At 39.3% G+C, this 21,896-nt stretch overlaps 1 pseudogene; it reads left to right on the top strand.

Moving 5' to 3' along the window:
• LOC134376091 (kazrin-like) overlaps positions 1 to 19,163 on the top strand; it is a 41,779-nt pseudogene extending 22,616 nt beyond the window's left edge.
• Positions 19,164 to 21,896: the final 2,733 nt, after the last annotated feature.

The following is a 21,896-nucleotide window of genomic DNA, read 5'->3' as shown; positions in this document are numbered from 1 at the left end:
TCCCACTTCTACTGATCACAGATATGTTCTCTCCTTCTGAAAGTTCAATGTATTATTTCAGTCTTCCTTCCTTTCATAGTTAGAGGCAAAAATTTCATCTTCAGCTTTCTAGGAACACCCCTAGGCTTCTAAGCAGGCTGGCTGTGGCCTTGAATATGAGTTTCAGGCCATCCCCTTTTGTTTTGGGGGGTTCTGGTTGTCCTACCTGGTTTTCAGGTACGTCAGAAAATATTTGGCCTTTTTCAGGTAAAACTTCAGTGTTTCCTTTTGACCTCGCTGCCTCAGTTGGTCTAAGAGCTCATTAATAACAACAGGAAGCAGAAGTGAGCCAGGAGAGCTCGCAGAGTGTTAGTGACATAGGGAGTCCCAGCTGCTGGAACTGAGGCTCAGGTGCCGGGGACAGGCCTGGGACTTTCTTTTTTACAATAGGGGCACCAAATATGTCACTGCTGTCACTGTCTTCACCCCAGGTTCTTGGGCTCTTCTCTCTGTCTGAATATTCTTTCCTGCCCTCCTTACACCCCATGTGACCCAGGTCAGATGGGACTCTTCAGGGACACCCAGTGTACCTTGTCAGTCCCTTGCTAGCTACACCATCCCATGATACTTGCTCCTCACTGTCATCACCAGCCATCCTTGAAATCAGACTCTGAGTACGTCTCCCCACCAAGACTTTGTGATTTCCTGTGGTGAGGGGTGAGTGCCAGAGGCAGCTGCTCCACACGCCCCAGTCTCAGTCTCCCTCTTCTGCACACTCGTACAGACATTTTTCATTCCAGGAACCCATCATGTAGCTGGGATCTGGCTCAAGAGATCTCTGCTATGTCCATTCAGTCCCATGAACACAAGCAAACCTCATTTTTCTCATCTTCACTCATTTTATAGCTTTGGTTTGTACATTTGGGTCTAGGATCTGTTTGAATTATTTATTGTTGTTGTTGTTTCTGGTATAAAATACGGTCAAAGTTCTCTCTCTTTGCATCTGAACCCTGTCTGAGTTCACAGGCCTCTGTGTTGAGCCCTCAGGGCAGACAGTCTTGTTTTGACCAATTTCTCATCCCCCTGGGAGGCCCAGATGGTGGGGGCTTCACCTTGTTCTCCAGACTGTGCTTCTGCTGATGCTGCTTCATCCTCTTCTCGAGCCTAGTTCCTGCACTGCCAGCACACTCTGGTGTGCCTCCCACAGCAACATGACCTCCTATAAGTAGCTGAAGAGGTTTGAGCTTTATCATGCCATCTACTTTATTAGGGCATCGAGTGATTTCTGAAATGGCAGAACCAAGAGAAAGCACTTTTAGGGCTGACCCACCCAGCATAAGAAGGACCCCCCCTATGGCTTCCTCACTGGACAGAGAAAGCGATGTATCTGCAAGGACTGGCCATCCCTGCCTGGGCACCATCCCTCAAGGTCAACTTCTGGGCCATAGCTTGGCTCAGGGCCCTTCCTTCTCTGGGGTAGTGTTTCTGGTCTTCCCAAAGCCACATGTATGGAATGGCTGACCGTGTTTCATATATCTAGACATGTTCCATATTCCACTAAAGTCACTGACTGAAAAAATGTAAAGTGAGGACCATAGAATAAAAAAGAACAAACATTAGAATCCAGCCTGGGCTCTCAGAGGAGCAATACAGATTTTGGTTTGGATTATTTTTTTGTGTATGTATGTGTTTCCCTAAGTCACATCATCTGGTGCAAACATCACACCTGTTCTTAAATCCTCATTTCAAACCCCCACCCTTTAAAAAATATTTGTCTTATGTCATCATCGGTGTCACATGACTGCAAACTATGCCCTAAAGTCTAAATGTGACTATGACTCTGCCTATTTTTTCAACCCTGTGAGTTAAGCACAGATTTTACATTTTTAAAATAATTGATACTACACAGCTATAAAAAAGAATGAAATACTGCCATTTGCAATGACATGGATGGACCTAGAGAGAATTATATTGAGTGAAACAAGTCAGGCACAAAAAGAGAAATATCACATGTTCTCACTTATTTGTGGGAGCTAAAAATAAATAAATAAACAAAAAAACCAGGGTGGGGGGCTGGGGGGGAAGAAGACATAACAATTACAATTCCTTGAAATTGATATGTCAAGCGAACAGAAAGGACATTGTTGAGAGGGAGTGGGGAGAGGGAGGTGGGAGGCAGGTTTTGGTAATTGGCCACAATAATCAACCACGTTGTATATTGACAAAATAAAATAAAATAAAATATTTTAAAAAAAGAAATAAAAACCTCAAATATAGTTTTGACAATGTGAAAATTATATGAAATTTATATCGAAGAGTTGATAAATATTTTTGGAATACTGCCACACATATTCATCTCTGCATTATGTTAAAAGATAAACGTAAGCACATTAAAATTATAAAGAGTTTGTAAGAGCATTTAGTGACTTATGAATCCAGCAGCACTAGACAACAGATAGTTCAGTACCCTCCTGAAGAGGCGACCAAAAACAAAGCAAAACAAAAAAAACTTTCATAAGGTGTTCAGACAAGCAAGGCAAATAAAATATTTGATTGGTTAAAGGAGAAAGATCCTAGCTTGAAGTTAGTTGACAGTTTCTAATTGGTTAACTGTAAATTTTCTTCTACTGTTTATATTGAATTACGTTTTGTTATTCTGAGGTAAAAACCAAAGGTGATGAAGTCATCTCAGGCTGATGGGCTCCCAGTTAACTATTGTAACAGTTTTCCTTATTTTGGTCAACCTCTCACTTATGAGAAATTGACACAAACTCAGGCACAAGTGCCACTCTGTGATCATCATGGCTTATTTGTCTTTGATTCAGCAGGCAACTCATAAGTCACAACGGCAGGCTTATTGAAACATTGTTTTTCCTTTTGTCATTCTAAACAGAATGAGAGCATCTGGCATGCCATTGATGGCTGTGAACATGCGTTTGCGATTCTTGGGAGAATAAAGTGCACAGGGAAGAACACGATGGTGACTATGAAAATAATACATAGAGACTCATGTAAGACGTTTAGCCTCAGTTGCAACAAACCAAGTCAAATAGAAAAAACAAAACAAAACAAAACAAATAGGAAAAACAAAGGCTAATGGCTATAACAAAGTATAAACACAGACTCTGAATCTAAAGGGGAGTTAGTCAAGATTTCTAGATTTGAGCTTGAAGCACGTTTCCCTGGTTTGCAGATTAAATGTCTCTGGTTACAGCATTGGACATTTCAGTAAATTCCCTGAGAGGTTCATGAGTCAGCATGTATAAAGGTTGTTCTATGAAATTCATATCAAATGATCCAGCCTACCATGTAGGGCTTCAGGAATAGAGTAGTTTGTAGATAGATAACATAATCACAAAGATGATAAACAAGACTAGAATATTATATTTGGAACACTATAGTTTTCTACTAAAGTATAATTTTTATCTACCAAGATAATCACAGTAAGACTAATTACTCCTTTTAAATATATCTACTATTATTAAACATGGTCTGATTATTTACATAACTGCAGTAAGGCTCATTATTAATCATACATGCTTTGCTTAAACCTTTGAAAGTCTCGTTAGATTAGAAATCCATGCTGAGGACTTGGCATCAGAATTTGCCTGCAGTATTTATAGTTTGGAGTGAATCCTTCTTCTTGAGGGCCGACAAATACATTTTAAGATTTCTAGGACTCATGTAAGGCTGGAAAACCATTAATGTCAGGAGCCAGTGCAGTTTTTTTTCCAAGAGGTTTTATTGACTTAAGGTCAATAAACTCAATAAATTTAGACGTCATTCCTTAAAACTATCTGGTCATATTTGGTTCAATACACGTTCTCAAGTATAACATTCCAGCCAAAGTCTTGGTGATATAACAGATGTTTTTAATTATGTGCTGTTGTCAGAAGCACAGAGTTTCATTATATTTATGCAAATAACTTCATTACTATAAAATAATACTCACTAATGTTTTTCAAATTCTAGAGAAATCAGGTACAGAGAAAAAGTAATTGCTTTATCTTTGTTCACAAAGGTAAACTTTGTAAATTAAAGTAAGCCATAGAGAGCTTATAATAAAAAAATCAGAAATTTTAAAATAAAAGTATAATTAAAAGAAATCATTATTCCAAATCAGTTTATTCAGTTCCTTGTAATTAATTTTTGTCCTGCTTGATGTTGGGTTAATAGCTCCAGGACCAATCAGATTTTTGTTAGAGTTCTAGAAATTCTTCCCCTGACTGATGGTATGATGTTAAAGTTATTAGAATACTATACTAGTCACAGTCTTCATAAATCTTTTTGAAGTCACAGTATTTACAAAAGCTTTGAGAAAATCATTACCATAAAACAATTAACTGTGGATGACAAATGTCTTAAAATGGTCAATGGTAAATATCTGACATATAATATTACAATTTAGAAGAAATTTTGGTTATTTCTGTGGTATATGACATTCAAAAATAATAATCAAAAATTTGACTGATTACAATATACCTAAACATATCAGATTTTTAGAAGCTTTATACAATTTATGAACACTCATATTAATATCATATATATGTAAAAACAAAACTTTAAAAAAGGTTTACCATTACTTACTATTTGACAATGCTTCACCCACAATTTAGCATATAAAATAAGCCAAATTCGTTGAACATTTTTTCCTCTCATATGTACAGAGAGAGCAAATACTTCTTCCGTATTCCAGGGGCCCTCTGGAAACTCCCCCAAATCATTAAAAATAAAAAAGAACTTAATTTAGAATATGCCTTTGCAAAGTCTGTGGATAATATCATACAGTTTAAGTCACTTGATTATACCAGAGTCACAGGTACACTGTAAACCAATACTTAGTCATTTAACCAGGGCAATAGTTAAAATATTTCAATGACAAATGCAAAAAGTTACATAGTTGTAGCAAAAAATTAAATATTTAATAAAAGAACTCAGTTTTCCTAAGTAATCAGAGATCTAAGAACACAACATGGAACACAGGAATTTTCCTTAATAAAACAAAGAACTTTTGTTTCCTAGTTCAGTTACTTAAAAAGTAAAGTAAAACCTTTCACAATTTCTTACTAAGAACAGACCAAAACTCCAAGAAGTCTTTGTCATTTTAAATAAAATAAAATTCTAGTTTTGAATCAGCAGACTTTTAATATTAATAATCAACTAAGAAAAATACTTAAAAATAATTCCTTTCAATTCTTAGCCAGTTTGATCACACATACAATTTTTTTTCAAGATTTCCCTTCCTTAAACCTTCTGCAAGTTTTATATATCTGTCCAGTTTTGTTGTATACTTTTCTCTTTCTTATTGTGGAACAACCAGTCATTCAACAGTAGAACAAAAATTAGTCTTTGTCTCTCTCAACAAACTGTTAAGAGAAACAAATCTTAGTTGTTCATTACTCCTAGTTTCACTCGAAAATATGTCTTACTTTCCTTAAATATATAGGTGTTTTACATATCGTTACCAGACAGTATATCCAGGTTCTTGATCAATGAAAGAAGAATCTTTCATGGACCAGAAAGAGGAAAGGAAGAGGGAGACAGAGAAATGGAACATGATAGGGCTTTATTACCAAGAGAAGGTATGCACCAGAGTGCACGGGCACCTCTGCCAGAGAGAGACACATGTGCTCCTTGCCTTCTCCATCCTCTCCATCCTGTGTGCAACCCCCTAATGGCTGACCTCTGTCCCTCCTGTCCCACCTGGTGCTCCAGCCCTGGATGATCTAGTCTGAACATTTATGAGCAGCCTCCCTGGGGCATGTGCCTACTCTGTCCTGCCTCATATATTGCTTATGGTAATTTCAATTATTACACATTATTAGAATTTTTAACTCTTACCAATTTGCAGTAAAAACTAAATATAAGCCATAGTAAACTGTCACACCACCATTCTGTAGATTGGAAAAGCTATGAATAATAATTTTTAGAAGAATTTGTTTCTCTATAGTACAATTTTTCAATGGGGCACAGGGTATGTTTGCTAACAGACTCAGATATCTTTAGTTATTCTGTAATAAGAAGCCAAAGTAGGTAAAACTATGCTTAGCAACTAATTTGTCAAGATTTTATTTTATTTGAAAATGATGTGTGTATTTTATGAGTATCTACCATTTATTTTAACTTAGCAAAACTCCAAGGGTACAAGTTGCTGAAGATATTTGGAAAATTATTTTTAGGTAGACATTGTTGACCTAGAAGAAACTCATGCCAAACATATAAAACATAGGATTTATCGAGCCCCAATGACAATTGCAACTGGGAAAATGCATAGGCCAAGTTACCCTGAGAAATGCACTCTGAAGAGGGCCAGCAGAGCTTAGCATTTTATAATAACAAGACAGAGAAAAAGTCAGATGAGAAAGAGAGAGAGAGAAGACAGCCTTGCTCGAGTACTTCATTGGTTCTTCTAGTGGTTGTACGTGACTTATAGATTTGGGAATGTTATTGGTTTACATCCTACATGCAGGGATCTAGGGTAAGAAGAATCAGAATTATTTTCGATTAATTTATGACACCCTGGTGCCATGCTGACTGACTCTAAGTAAAGATAGTCTTATAATAACACTCTCAAGGACAGGTGAATTGACTTATTTCAGGTCTCCCAAGGCTCTATAATTTAGCTGGCTGTGGACACAGGGGCCTGACTAGAATGGGAGTGCACAAAGGACAAAAGCCTTAAGTGCACAGGATCAGAACGTTACATGCTGGAAACAGCACATGCTGGAAAAAGTGACGATGTTCTGGTTCATTAGCAGGGAACACTGAGATCATTTTCTGTCCTGTTCACACACTCCTTTCCATACTTCTTTTGATACTATGCTCAGCTTGTTCCTTAGCCAAGGTCTTGACATTACAATAAAAGCCAAGACAAGCCCAAGCGTGGGGCTGGATCTACTTCCTCCTTTCTTGTGGGAGTTAGTTTGCTGTAGTCCCTCCGGGCCTCTGATTGCTTTCAAGTATTTGGTCTCTAAGTAATCTTTGCATCCATGTCACTGACAGGATAGTGACAGCTGACCTGATCAGAGTTGATTGTTTGTCATCATTTCCCTCTTTTGGTTAAAAAACCTTTCATCTGAAAGCGTTGATGATGTCGGGTAGACATTTAGGTCCCTCACTCCTGGGAAGGCTTATTCTCAGAAAGTTATGTGCCGTGTGAGAGGAATCAAAAATAGGCTCTGGCATCTAGGGATGCCAAATTTTAAGCATCTTGAAGAAGTAGAAGGGAGAAAAAGGTAAATCCAAAGTTAACTAACAAAATTCAACATCACTTCATGATAAAAACTTTCAACAAATGAAGTATACAGTGATTGTACCTCAACATGATAAAAATGATATATGACAAACTCAGATAACAGCTCGCTGTATGTATTAGTCCATTTCTGTTGCTTGTAACAAAATACTTGGAACTTGGTGATTTATAAAAAAAAAAAAAAAAAACCCAAATTTATTCTTACAGTTTTTGAAGCTGGGAAGTCTAAAGTCCATCCAGTGATGGTGACAGTGATCCAGGGGTCTCACATTGCAAGGTTATGGAAGCAGAGAGACAGAGAGAGCAAGAGAGAGAGGCAGACTTGCCTCTTCTTTTAAAGCCCTCAGAACCACACCCCTGACCACCATTTTTAATCCATTCACTATGGCATGGTCCTATAATCCAATTGCCTCTTCAAGGCTCCACCTTTCAATTACCATAATAGGATTTCCCACCCTCTTAACAGTCACAGTGGGGGCTAAGTTGCTAATGCATAAAATTTGGGGGACAAAATTCAGGCTTCAATGAGTTTTCCGGGGACATAATTCAATGCACTATATTCTGCCTCTGACCCCCCAAAACTCGTGTCTTTTCACATGCAAATACATTCATTTCATCCCCAAAGTCTTAACTTGTTTCAACTCAAAAGCCCAAAGTTCAAAGTCCCATCTGTGAAATCAATACAAGTTATCTACTTCCAAGATACAACGGTGGGACAAACACAGGGTACATATTCCCATTCCAAAAGGGAGAAATAGGCCAAAAGAAAGGGATAACAGGTCCCAAACAAGTCCAAAACCTAACAGGGCAGGCATTAAATCTCAAAGCTGGTGAATCAAGTACCTTTGACTCCATGTTTGACCTCTTCTGTATGCTGGTGTGGGGGTCGGGCCCACAAGTTCTTGGGCAGCTCTGCTCCCATGGCTTTCCTGGTCTCACGCCACACTTCAGCTCTCAAGGCTGGTGTTCCACTCTGGTAGCTCCACAATTCTGGGGTCTCCATGGCAGTCCCTCTCTCACAGCTCCATTAGGCATGGCACTGATGGGGTTTCTCTGCTGCAACTCTGACCCCACATTTCAACTTGGCATAGCTCTAATGAAGACACTATGTGGTGACTCTGCTCCTGTGACAGATCTCTTCCTGGGCCCCCTAAATTTTCCACACATCCTGTGAAATCAGGGTGGAGGCTCCCAAGCCTTCCCAGCTCTGGCATTCTGCCAGCCTGCAGACCTAACAACAGGTGCATGCTGCCAAGGCATTCAGCTTGTATTTTCCAAAGCTGCATGTCTAGCCATACCTGGGGCCAATTTAGCCATGGCTTGAGCAGCCAAAGCAGCTGGGATGCTGGTGCCGGAAGCAGCTCCCCGAGGTGGCCCTAAGCAGCAAGCCTGTAGAGAGTGCCTCAGGCCTGTTCCCCAAGACCATTCTGTCTCCTTAGGCCTCTGGGCCTGTGATGGAGGGGCTGGTCCCAGAGGCTTCTGCAATGCCTTCAGTGCCTTTTCTCCTCTCTCATGATAATCTCATTCTTTTGAGTTAATCTTCTTAGTACCATTGAATACCCTCTGCTTCTCTACTACATGGCTAGGCTGCAAATTTTCCAAACCTTTGCACTCTGCTTCCCTTTTATATTCTGGCTTTACATTGTACCTTTGCTGCCATAACTCAGTGTAGGCTGTCACAAGTAGCCATGCAGCTCCCTTAATGCTTTGCTGCTTAGAAATTTCTTCAGCCAAATGCTCTGGTTCACAACTCCTAAGTTCCAGCTTCCACAAAGTCCTAGGGCATGACAACACAGTCAAGTTCCTTGCCAGTTCACAGCAAGGGTGGTCTTTGCCCCAGTTTCCAATAAACTCCTTCTGATTTCTGTCTGAGACCTCCTTAGAATGGTCTTCGCAGTCCATATTTCCATCAGCATTCTGCTCTCCACCGTGTAACCAGTCTCTAAGACATTCCAAACTTTCCCTCATCTTTTTGTCTTCTTCTGAGTCCTCCAAACTCCTCCAACCTTTGCCTAACACCCAGTTCTGAAGCTGCTGCCACATTTTCAAGTATTTGTTATAAGAAATACCCCACTTCTCTGGTACCAATTTTCTGTATTAATCCGTTTCCATTGCTTATAACAAAATACTTGGAACTGGGTTATTTATAAAGAAAAACAAATTTAATTCTCACAGTTTCCAAGGCTGGGAAGTCCAAAGTCCATCCAGTAATGGTGACAGCGACCCAAGCATCTCACATTGCAAGGTTATGGAAGCAAAGAGAGCAGAGAGAGCAAGAGACAGAGGCAGACTCTCCTCTTCTTTTAAAGCCCTCAGAACCACACCCCTGACCACCATTTTTAATCCATTCACTATGGCATGGTCCTACAATCCAATCACCTCTTCAAGCCTCCACCTTTCAATTACCATAATAGGATTTCCCACCCTCTTGACAGTCACAGCGGGGGCTAAGTTACTAATACATAAAATTTGGGGGACACATTTCAAGCTTCAATGAGTTTTGGGGGGACATAATTCAATCCACTACACTGTACAAAGAAAAGGTAAAAGCTTTTTCTCCAGTATCTGGTAAAACATAAAAATGTTCACTTTTCCCACATCTTTCCAACATTAAAGTCCTAGCTAGAGCAATTAGGGGGAAAAAAAAAGCAAATTGAAAAGGAAGAAGTCAAATCATCCTTATTTGCAGATAACATGATCTTGTATATAAAAAAACCCTAAAGACTCCACTAATGTACTTTTAGAGCTAATAAAACAGTTTAGTAAAGTTTCAAGGTACAAAATCAACATACAAAATCAGTAGTGTTTCTTTTTTTTTTTTTCTTTTTTTTTTTTAAATTTTATTTTGTCGATATACATTGTGGCTGATTATTGCTCCCCATCACCAAAACCTCCCTCCCTTCTCCCTCCCCCCTCCCCCCCAACAATGTCCTTTCTGTTTGCTTGTCATATCAACTTCAAATAATTGTGGTTGTTATATCTTCTTCCCCCCCCCCGGTTTGTGTGTGTGTGTGTGTGTGTGTGTGTGAATTTATATATTAATTTTTAGCTCCCACCAATAAGTGAGAACATGTGGTATTTCTCTTTCTGTGCTTGACTTGTTTCACTTAATATAATTTTCTCAAGGTCCATCCATGTTGTTGCAAATGGCAGTATTTCACTCGTTTTTATAGCTGAGTAGTATTCCATTGTGTAGATGTACCACATTCTCCATATCCACTCATCTGATGATGGGCATTTGGGCTGGTTCCAACTCTTGGCTATTGTAAAGAGTGCTGCGATAAACATTGGGAAACAGGTATACCTTCGACTTGATGATTTCCATTCCTCTGGGTATATTCCCAACAGTGGGATAGCTGGGTCGTATGGTAGATCTATCTGCAATTGTTTGAGGAACCTCCATACCATTTTCCATAGAGGCTGCACCATTTTGCAGTCCCACCAACAATGTATGAGAGTTCCTTTTTCTCCGCAGCCTCACCAGCATTTATAGTTCATAGTCTTTTGGATTTTAGCCATCCTAACTGGGGTTAGATGGTATCTCAATGTGGTTTTGATTTGCATTTCCCGGATGCTGAGTGATGTTGAGCATTTTTTCATATGTCTGTTGGCCATTTGGATATCTTCCTTAGAGAAATGCCTACTTAGCTCTATATTAACAGAAAACTATCAACTAACTAGATAAAGAAACTCATTTCCAATAGCTCCAGAAAAGAAAACTTGGGAATAGATTTGACCACAGTGGTAAAAGATCTCTACACAGAAAATGAAAACATTGATAAAACTTTGAATAAAACACAAATAAATAAAAATATATTTTGTATTCATAAATTTAAAACAATTAATACTGTTACATTGTTTATCCTACAAGATGCTATCTACAGATTCAATGCAATCCTTTTCAACATACTAATGACATTTTCCACAGAAATAGCCAAAAAATATTAAAAAATATATGGAATCACAAAGGCCTACTAATAGCCAAAGCAACCTTAAACAAAAAGAACAGAGCTCAAGGCATCACACTACCTGACTTCAAAATACACTACAAATCTGTAGTAACAAAAATGGCCTGGTGCAGGCTTAAAGACAGACACATACACCAATAAAACAAAATATAGAACCCAGAATTAAATTCACACATTTACACATGATTGAATTTTGACAAATATGACAAGAACACACTACGGAGTTATGACAGTCTTTTTAATAAATTATCTTGGGAGACTGGATATTCACAGGTAGAATAATAAAATTAGACTATTATCTCTCATCATATAGAAAAATCAACTCAAAATAGATTAAAGACTGAAATATAAGACCTAAAATTATGAAACTACTAGAGAAAAATAAATAAAACAGGGAAAAATCTATTACATTGCTCTGGGCAATAATTTTTTTGCCAATATCCTCAAAAGCACATGCATAAGAAGCAAAAATAGACAAATGAGATTACATAAAAGTAAAAAGATTTTCACAGCCAAGTAAACAATAAATGGAGTGAAGAAAAACCTAAAAATGATTTAAAAATTTTGCAAACTAAGCATCTGATAAGAGGTAAATATCTGAATTAGAAAAGGAATGCAAACAACTCAATAGCAGAAATTAAATAATCAGGTTAAAAAAATTGGCACAAGGACTCTATAAACATTTCTCAAAAGAAGACATACAAATGGCCATCAGTTATGTAAAATATGCTCACATCATTAATCATCAAGTAAATGCAAATTCAAACCACTATGAGATATCACCCCATTCCTGTTAGAATAGGTATTAGCAAAAAGACAAAAATAATGACTGTGTCCACCTTTTTGCATCCTCTTTAATTTCTTTTAGTAATGTTATGTCATCCTTATTGAAGACATCTTTCACTTCCTTGGTTAAATTGATTGCTAGGTACTTAATTTTTTTGGTGACTATTGTAAATGGGTGTGCTTTCTTGATTTCTTTTTCTGCTAGTTTATTATTGTAGTATAAAAACACTACTGACTTATTGTGTGCTGATTTGTACCCTGCAACATTGCTAAAATTGTTTATATATATATCATATATAAATATATATTTATATATTTATATATATTATATATAATTTATATATATATATATATATACACACACACACATAATTAGGTCATCTGTAAACAGGGACAGTTTGACCTCATCTTTTCCAATCTGGATGTCCTTTATTTCTTTCTCTTGCCTGATTGTTCTGTCTAATTCTTCCAATACTTTGTTAAATAGAAGTGGTGATAGTGGGAATCCTTTTCTTCTTCCTGTTCTTAAGGACAAAGCTTTCAGTTTTTCCACTTTCAGGATAATATTGGTGATTGGTTTGTCATATATGGGTATTACTGTGTTGACATACTCTCCTTCTACACCTAATTTGCTGAGATCCTTTATCATGAGGGATGTTGAATTTTGTGATTTTTTTTGTCAAAAATAGATGATTTTTTTTTGCATCAGTTGAGATAATCATACAGTCTTTGTCCTTGATTTTGCTGATGTGGTGTATAACATTTATTGACTTGTATATGCTGAACCATCCTTGCATCCCTGAGATGAATCCCACTTGATCATAGTGCATGATTTTTCGGATGTGTATTCTGGTCACTATTATACTGTGAGAATTTTTGCATCTGTGTTCATCAGATATTGATCTGTAATTTTCATTTTTGTTGCATCTTTGGTTTTGGTATTAGGGTTCTGCTGGCTTTATAGAATGAGTTTGGGAAAGTTGCCTCTGTTTCAATTTTTTGGAATAGATTGAAGAGAATTGGAATTAATTCCTATTTAAAGGTTTGATAGAATTCAGCAGTAAAGCCAGCTGTCCTGTGCTTTTCTTTCTTAGGACACTGCTGATTACTGCTTCAATCTCATTGCTTGTTATTGGTCTGTTCAGGTTTTCTATTTCTCCTTGGTTCAGTCTTGGTAGTTTGTACATTACTAGTAGTGGCAAAGGGGGAGGAAGAAGGGGTTTAGGAAAAAAATTGGGTAAGGAGCACAAAGAATACTGGGGTGAGATGATATCTCATTGTGATTTCGATTTGCATTTCCCTGATGATTAGTGATATTCAGCATTTTTTAATATACCTGTGGGCCATTCATATGTCTTCTCTTGGGAAATGTGTATTTAGCTCATTTGCCTATTTTTTGATCAGATTATTTGCTTTTCTGCTGTTGAATTGTTTGAGTTCCTTGTATATTCTGTATATGAATCTCTTGTCAGATGCATAATCTGCAAATACTTTCTCCCATTATGCAAGTTGTCTCTTCACTCTGTTGATTGTTTCCTTTTCTGTGCAGAAGCTTTTTAGTTTGACATAATCCCATTTGTCTGTTTTGCTTTTGCTGCCTGTCTTTTCAGATTCTCTTTTAGACCTGTTAAATTGCATAAATTAGAAAAGATGAAGGACTTTATTTTTTATTTAATTATGAAATATTAATATGCATATATTATCTAGATTGTTGTAACTGAGCTTTACAATATTAAACATATGAGTGAATGGAATGAGAGCAAATGGCTAAATTGATTTTGAAATCTCTAGTGTATATTTTTAATAAAAATTTGCTGATGTACATTGATTAAAAAATTTCAAGGAATTCAAAAAATTACTCATAGCTTCAGTATTTTTTTTTTTTTCTGTGATGGTTCCTTTCACCAATCCTATTTTGGTTTACTTTTCAGGAAAATGCTATATTTTAAAAGTTATTATGAAGTATTATTTTTCTTTAGTTTTGTTATTTGAAACATTGAATGTTTAAACTTTTTCCTTTGAGGATTAAGAATCTTAACTATAACCAAGCCCAGAAGTGACCGTTCGTATATTTCTTGTGTGTATTTGTGTTATCCTGTGAATGCCATGAAAAAGACTCCCTTTCCAGGGTGGCCATCCTGAGACTGGACTCTGTGACTGCAAACCACATGTGACTGGACAGCAGTGTGACTGGTGCTTGGTAAGATGCTTACTGGTCATTGCGTACAATTAAAGTATTTGTTATTGATATGTGTAATTGACACCTTAGCCCTTGTTCTGGAAATTGAATTCCTGCCAGAAAGAGCTGACTCCTTAAGCATGGCTGGTGAATGCTGTGAATCGTGTCATGAATACTTTATGATTCTGTCAGACATCTTGTGTGTGATTTGCTGACATTCTAGTGTGTGCAGTTGCTTATTGAAACACATGTTGGCCTCCATGATTGTTCCCCTCTTGTGAAATAGCATGGCTACCATGGGATGGACATGAGGCTTGGCTGCCTGCCCTGTGGCTGCAGCACAGCAAGCTCCGTGTCGGATGACTGCTTGGATGAAGGACAGTGTCACTGTGTCCCAGGCGTGGCTGGGGAAAGGTGCGACAGATGTTCACCTGGCTTCTGTGCATACCAGGATGGTAGCTGCACACGTAAGCACTTGCATTTTTGTTTGCCACTCTGTAGTGATTTCCAGACTTTTTTTTGAGCCCTCCTTTGACTTCTGACTTACTTCTGTTACGTCCTTTAACTTTTGCTCTCCTTTACATGTAGGATTTCATACCTTCGTTTTCTGTTTCCTGATCCCTGTCAGGGTCCAAGCATAAGTTCTGGTCATGGCTCTGTCACCTGCTAATGGTGTGAGCATAGATTAATGCTTAACTTCACTTAGCCTTAGTTTCCTCAACTGTGAAATGGAGAAGCTCATTATCATGTACATCAAGAAGTTCTTGCAAGTGTTGTACGTAAAGCCCTTACTACGGCACTCGGCATGCAGTAATGCCCAGTATTAGCTCTGTCTGCTTTTCTCACCCATCGAGCTCTTTTCCAGTCTTCTCTGTATTTCTCCCACTGTGTCTTGATTATCCTCTGCCAGAAGCATCTCCTGACACAGAGGAACAACCACCTCTGCGAGACATGGAGGGGTCTTGGGAATCATGAGGTGTCTTTTAGGATCTAGAAGAATGGTTTAGATTATTAATAAAAGGGAAATAGCTTGTAACATCAACTCTTGCCCCATTAAAGACATCGATCACCCCGATCTGTAAGCTCATACTTGTCTGTCTTTTAGCCTGTGGCTGCCCACATACTCAGAACACCTGCAATCCTGACTCGGCTACCTGCGTCTGCCCTCCACACACTCAGGGTCTGAAGTGCCAAGAATGCGAGGACAGCTTCTGGGGCCATGACCCGCAGCACGGCTGCCAGGTGCGCTAGTCTGCATTGCTCTGCTGGCAGCAAGTTTCTGCCCTTTTCTTCTAGCCATTCTGTTGGTTTTAACCTGCTGAATAGCTTTGTGGTTTATGTTTAATGCACAGTGCAGGTCATAGGAATCAAAGTGGAGGAAGCAGCGCCCTTAAAACGCCTTATTCTAGGTTTTGAACCTCGCTCTGAAAGCTATGGTTAGAAAATCCAAAATGTTTTATGCTCTTTAAATGTATTCTGCAATGTGTACTCTTTTCCAAGTGGAAGTCATAAGTCACTTTATTGGGGGGGTTTATGTCCAATCTGTGAGGGCTGCAGTTTTCCATGTCACTTTCTTTGGTTATGTACAAACTAAGCTTATGTTTTGAAAACAGTGGAAAAATTACTTGACTTCTAAAATATTTTGCTAGACTGTTTTGACCTATTAAATTGCACATCAGTGCATAGTTCTGGCCCAGTGTGCATGTGTCACTAAGATGCAGACATGTCCAGAAATCAGGGCAGTCCTTATCTCCTGTTGGCACAGGGCAGGGTAAATCCATGTAGCGATAGCGAGATAGTGAGAGAGAGATCAGTTCATTTGTATAGTTTCCCCACATTTTGTATTTTCCTCTAGCCCAAATATGTGCACATCATGCAAACACAGAAGCCACCTTTTTGCTTACGTGGTTTCTCTCTCTCAGGCCTGTAATTGCAGTCATGAGGGGTCAGCCAGCCATCAGTGTGACGCGATCACCAGCCATTGCCAGTGCAAGTTGGATTTTGGTGGACAGAGCTGTGATCAGTGCTCCCGGGGTCACAGAGACTTCCCAGATGGTGTTCCCTGTGACTGTGACCTGAGGGGGATGTCAGTGGACATCCTGTGACCTGGAGCAGGGTCTCTGCAGCTGTGCACAGGAAAGCGGTGCCTGCACCTGCAAGGTATTTGCCAGGACCTTCCAACCTTCCTCTCTCCTGCTCAGTCAGCACTGTGGTGACTCTTGGGCTTTCGGCTCTTTAAATAAGCTGTGAGATTTTAGATGCTTCCTCTAATGAGTTCACACTTCCTTCCACGTCTGGGTTTAGAGACTGTTATGCTTTTCTAAAATGATGGAAGATTCTCAAAATGGAACTTTTACTACTTATTACAAGTGTCAGATGCTGGAACTGATTTGAAAAACACGCTGAGTTTTCTATCATGTGTTCGAGTGGGCTGAGTAGCTGATCTATTTTGAATATACAGGTAACACAGGTAGCACAGGGCTTCAAGACTGGGGGCTTTATAGCTGTGTGGTAGTTATTTTGTGTGTGTGCTGTCCAGGTCGAAGGAAATTGTGTTTATGATCTTCCCAGGAGGTAAGATTTCAATATCATTTTTAATTTCATACGTTTCCATTAGTTCTCCCAGTGGCCTTTCTCATTAGGGAGTCCTTGCACCTTCTCTGGTCCTTTCCCCATGGGGGGTGAGATGGAAGTCAGGGATAACGGACACGAGGAAGGGAAGACTCATGTAGATATTATGGTCTTTGAGTAATGGAGACACCAGTTTCCGTAGTTTGGGCTCACTCTACCTTATGATAACAGTTATCATTACAGACAACGAGGACAGCAGGGACAGCCTTAATAATCCCTTGGTCAGGGCTCCTCTACGCTGACTGATCTTTAGAACCATCTGGGGACTCAAGGCGATTCCACGGCTTTCTCAGAAGATTCCCATCAGGGAACCTGCATTTTCCCAAAGCTTCCAAGATGATTCTGATTAGCAGCCACGCTTGGGGATCACTGCTTGAGTCGCTGGTGGGAAGAACCGATGCTCAGAGACGTTAGGGACTTTGCTCAAGGAAACAGCTGGTTTCATGACGTTTGTGAATCTAAAATTATTTTTGAGTTTTACTTTGTTTTTGTTTGTTTGAAAATGGCATCTCTTTTTTTCAGGCAAAAACAAGTCCATTATTTGTTGTCCTTTAGGAGAATGTCCTTGGCCTCCAGTGCATTGAGTGTCAACCTGGCACCTTCGCTCTCTGTGAGGATGACCCCCTTGGGTGGCACCCATGCTTCTGCTTTGGGCTGTCACACCTCTGCTCAGAGTTGGAGGGTCACGTGAGGACCCCAGTAAGTGGCACACACGGCTAAAATGGTCCATTTTTATCCCTCTCCCCTCGGGAGGGGGTGGAGGTAGGAGGGACACTCAAATACTTACATTAAATGTTGCTCTTACGGCATCAGACTCTCTAAAAAGCTGATGCGGGTTAGTATATGAATCAGAGCTCCAATTCTGCTGTCCGAGGAAATACATCGGGCTTGAACTGAAGGCGTTTGGTGTTGCTCCTTTGCTAATCTATCAGCAGCTTTAGTTGGAGAGAAATAAAACTGTAACATCTCAGCAGTCTCCTCTCTATAACTGAACACTGCTCCCGTGTAGCAGTAGTTTGACCCAAAAGGCAGGAGCTTTAAAAGCACTTTCAGTTAATATTAATCCAGAGGTTGAGTTTAAGAAAAAAGTCTTTACTCCTGTTTTAATAATGACACTGTTTCCTCTCTGAAACAGTGGTGGAATCTAACAGATCCAGTGTGGGTGGATAATTCATATTCTGAAGTGCATTTTTTCTCCCTTTGATGACCAGGTGACTCTGGGCTCAGATCAGCCTCTTCTGCGTGTGGTTTCTCAGAGTAACCTAAGGGGCACCACCGAAGGGGTGTATTTCCAGGCCCCCGATGTCCCACTGGACGCCGTGACAGTCCGGCACCATGTCCAGGCAGAGCTGTTTTACTGGCGGCTGCCAGAGCAGTTTCAGGGAGACCAGGTTAGTCACAAACCCAGTCCTTATTTCCTGGGGGACATGGATATAATGTAAAATCACAATAGTATGTGCTGGCCTATCAGTAAAAGATGTGGTTATTCATTTCCTGTTCTAAGTGGCAATGGAGAAGTTTAACACTATAAAAACCCTCCCAAATGTATGGATCTTTAAAATTTTTCATTAATTTAAAAAATCTTTTAAAGTTCAAGTCATATTACTTTTCTTCTTCCTAAAGCAGTCATTTAACAGACATATATTGTATTTACAAATATAAGTTCCACAGAAGCCTAGGTGCTATGCCTTGGGAAGCCCTTCTCAAGAAACTCACTCATTTTGGGGCAGGGAACTACTATAAAAGTCATGAAAGGTATTGCTTGCACTTTGGTTTATATAAACATTAGAGTCTGTGTGTGAATTCACTCTAATCTTGAAAATTTGCAAATACTAGTGCACATGCAGTGCTCTTGTTGATATAGATAATGTTTAATTCAAAGGAGCATGAAACTAATTACCATATTGATTTGTCATTTTGGAGCTCACCTTTGTTGGTGACATCAAGAAGAACTTAGCTTGTGTCAATTTAATAATCCATAATTAAGTAGAATTAGAAGGAAGTAAATTTTAGACGACATATTTTACTCACGTATGAGCGTACTTCAAGAAGTTCATGGAAAATTGGGATTAAAAGATAATACTAATCTTTCCCTAAACTTTTTGAAGACTCCTGGTGTTTTTAACCAAGGCCATGTCAGAGAAGTAAACAACCATTTACTGTCTGATAGCTCATGGCCTACAGGGGCAGACTAAAGTACAGCGAGGCCTTCTCTTCCTCGGATGGCAGCAGCACCTCCAATTTCGAGCCTCAAGTTCTTCTCAAAGGAGGTCGGACCAGAAAGCACGTCACTCACACGGATGCACCAGCCCCAGAGACTGGAGTGAGACAGGAGCTGGAAGTAGAAATGAAAGAGGTGATGTCGTGATCCTTTCATATAAGTGCCTTAGGGTGCGAATGTGGCTATGGATGTAACGAAAGCTCAAAGCAATTTACAAAATGAGCAACAAGACCCTGGAATCAAATTTCCTATGGGTTTAGCAAGATTTCTAAAAATTATTCAAATTTCATATTTTCAAGAAATATATGTTGGGCTTACGTTAATTTAATGGGAATTGCATCTTAAATCCTTTATCTCAGTACACTAGCCTCAGCCTGTGTAGGTATAACGGTACGGAAGTCTGGAGACCTGCTGCAGTTTGGGAAGTGTCTGCTCATTCCTCCAGCAGATATTTATTGAACGTTCACCGTGTGGCTGGCACTGCCTTGGGTAATGTGTATCTGTTGGTGATAAGACTGGCACTGTGCCTGCCCCTGTGGCAGTTACAGCTCTTCCTCAGTTAAACTTTGTGACATGCACAGAATAGGGCTCACCTTTGGACAAATTTATAGAAGAAACACATTCTTTGTGAGTTCATAATGCCTTGGAGAATTTGTACTCTGAACCTGATTGAACATGTTTCTCATCCACAGAATTTTTGGAAATATTTTAACTCTGTTTCTGAAAAACCTGTCACACGCTCAGATTTTATGTCCGTTTTTAGCAATATCGAGTACATTCCCATTAAGGCATCATATGGTCAAGGATTACAGCAAAGCAGGTAACTGAAATCTTCTAGAATTTTGAATATTTTTCTTACTTGAAACCAAACTGGACAGACTCGACTCACTTTATTGCCATCACCTACTATCTTCACTAATACATCTTCATTCCTTACCAAAACCTTGTTGCATATTAATATCATTATGAAATGTGTGAAGTGTGACATAAATGCTCCACCTACCATGCTAACATGGATTTAAAATGGAAGTACACGATGGTGGAGTCTTAAACAAAGATAAAATGTAAAAAACATACACATTTTTTGCTATTTTCTGCCCTTGCAAACAGCAGTGCCCATTTCTTTGTAACAATGTGTAAAGAATAATGTCACCTACTCATTAACACTTTAGCCTGCAAAGAAAGCCATCAAGTCTTGGCCAAACCAGTTCTTCAAGAGGTCTTCCCCGTGCACTTTCTGTAACATTATTTTTAAATTCTAAAATGTTGGCTGAGGACCGTCGCTGTGACACGACAGTACTAATCGCATGAACACAGTTCATTTACAGTCGTCAGTAGGAGCTACTCGGAACTGGGAGGAAGGCCGTGGTCTCACATACACGCAAATATTATGTCAGCAGCAATGTTTCTATAAAACTTTCGACTGTTAGCATTTCCTCTCTCACTTCATAACATCAGCGTTGCACAGAATCTCAAATATTTCGATGGAGGTCGGCAGAAAGGCTGAAGAGCTGCACCAAGAGAGGGAGGCAGCGTCCCTTTTAGAAAACTGTCTCTGTCCCCCTGGCACAGCTGGATTTTCATGTCAGGTAAGGAGACTTCCGCTAAAATCTGCTCCCTGGGTTTGAGTTGAAATGTGTTTGTTCCAGCAACTCCAAGTGATGAACAGAACTCATGTGTACCTATTATATCATTTTTTTTCTCTTTTTGAATTAAAAACATTTTTTCTATTTTTGTAAAATATACATATCATCAAATTTGCCATATTAACCACTCAAGTGGACAGTTCAGTAATGTCAAGTACATTCACACTGTGACCCATCTCCAGAACTGCTTTCATCTTGCAAAGTGGAACTCGGCACCCACTCAGCGGCAGTCCCCATCCCACCCTGTCCCCAGCCCCTGCAGCCACCATTCCAGTTTCTGTCTCTGAACTTGACCACTCTAGGTACCTCATATGAGTGGAATCACACAGTATTTGTCTTTTACTGTCTGGCTTATTTTATTTAGCATAATAAAGATGAACGATGAGGTTCATCCATGTTGTAATGTGTCAGAATTTTCTTCCTTTTTAAGGCTGAATAACATTCCTTTGTACGGATATACGATATTTTATTTATCCATCCATCTTTTGATGGGCACTTGGGCTGCTTCCACTTTTGGCTATTATGGATAAGGCTTTTATGAACATGGGTGTACAAATATTTGTTCGAGATGCTGCTTTCAATTTTTTGGACATATGAGGGTCTTCAAAATGTTAACAGAAAAACAGAATTAAAGGATAATATGAATCTTTCCATGAACTTTAACACTTCATATACCCAGAAATGGAATTGCAGGAGCATGTGGTAATTCAGTTTCTAATTTTTGAGGATCTCCCCGCAGTGTTCTCTGCAGGGGCTGCCCCATTTTTCATCCCCACCGACAGGGCACAAGGGTTCTGACTGCTACACGTTTTCACCAACACTTGTTATTTTGGTTTTTTGATGGTAGCCCCACTTTGACAGGTGTGAAGTGGTATCTCACTGTGGTTTTGATTTGTACTTCCCTAGTGACAGTGATGTTGACTTTCTTTTCATATGCTTGTTTGCCAGTTGTATGTTTTCTTTGGAGAAACATCTGTTCACGTCCTTTATGCATTTTTCAAGCAGAATGTTTGTTCATTTTTTTTCTACCCTTTGTGTCCCCTCAGGACTGTGCCCCTGGGTACCACAGAAGGAAGCTCCCAGAAGGTGGTGGCAGGGGACCCTGCCCTCTGCTGGCTCCTTGTGTGCCCTGCAGTTGCAACAACCACAGTGACGCTTGTGACCCCAAAACCGGGAAGTGTCTGGTATGCTTGTTTGTGTGGGTGCTCGCCTAAAGTTAGGATTAGAGTAGACA

Source organism: Cynocephalus volans, chromosome 4 (genome assembly GCF_027409185.1).
Source record: "Cynocephalus volans isolate mCynVol1 chromosome 4, mCynVol1.pri, whole genome shotgun sequence".
NCBI lineage: Eukaryota > Metazoa > Chordata > Mammalia > Dermoptera > Cynocephalidae > Cynocephalus > Cynocephalus volans.
The sequence above is the reverse complement of the archived record's forward strand: the minus strand, read 5'-3'. Positions and strand labels throughout refer to the sequence as shown.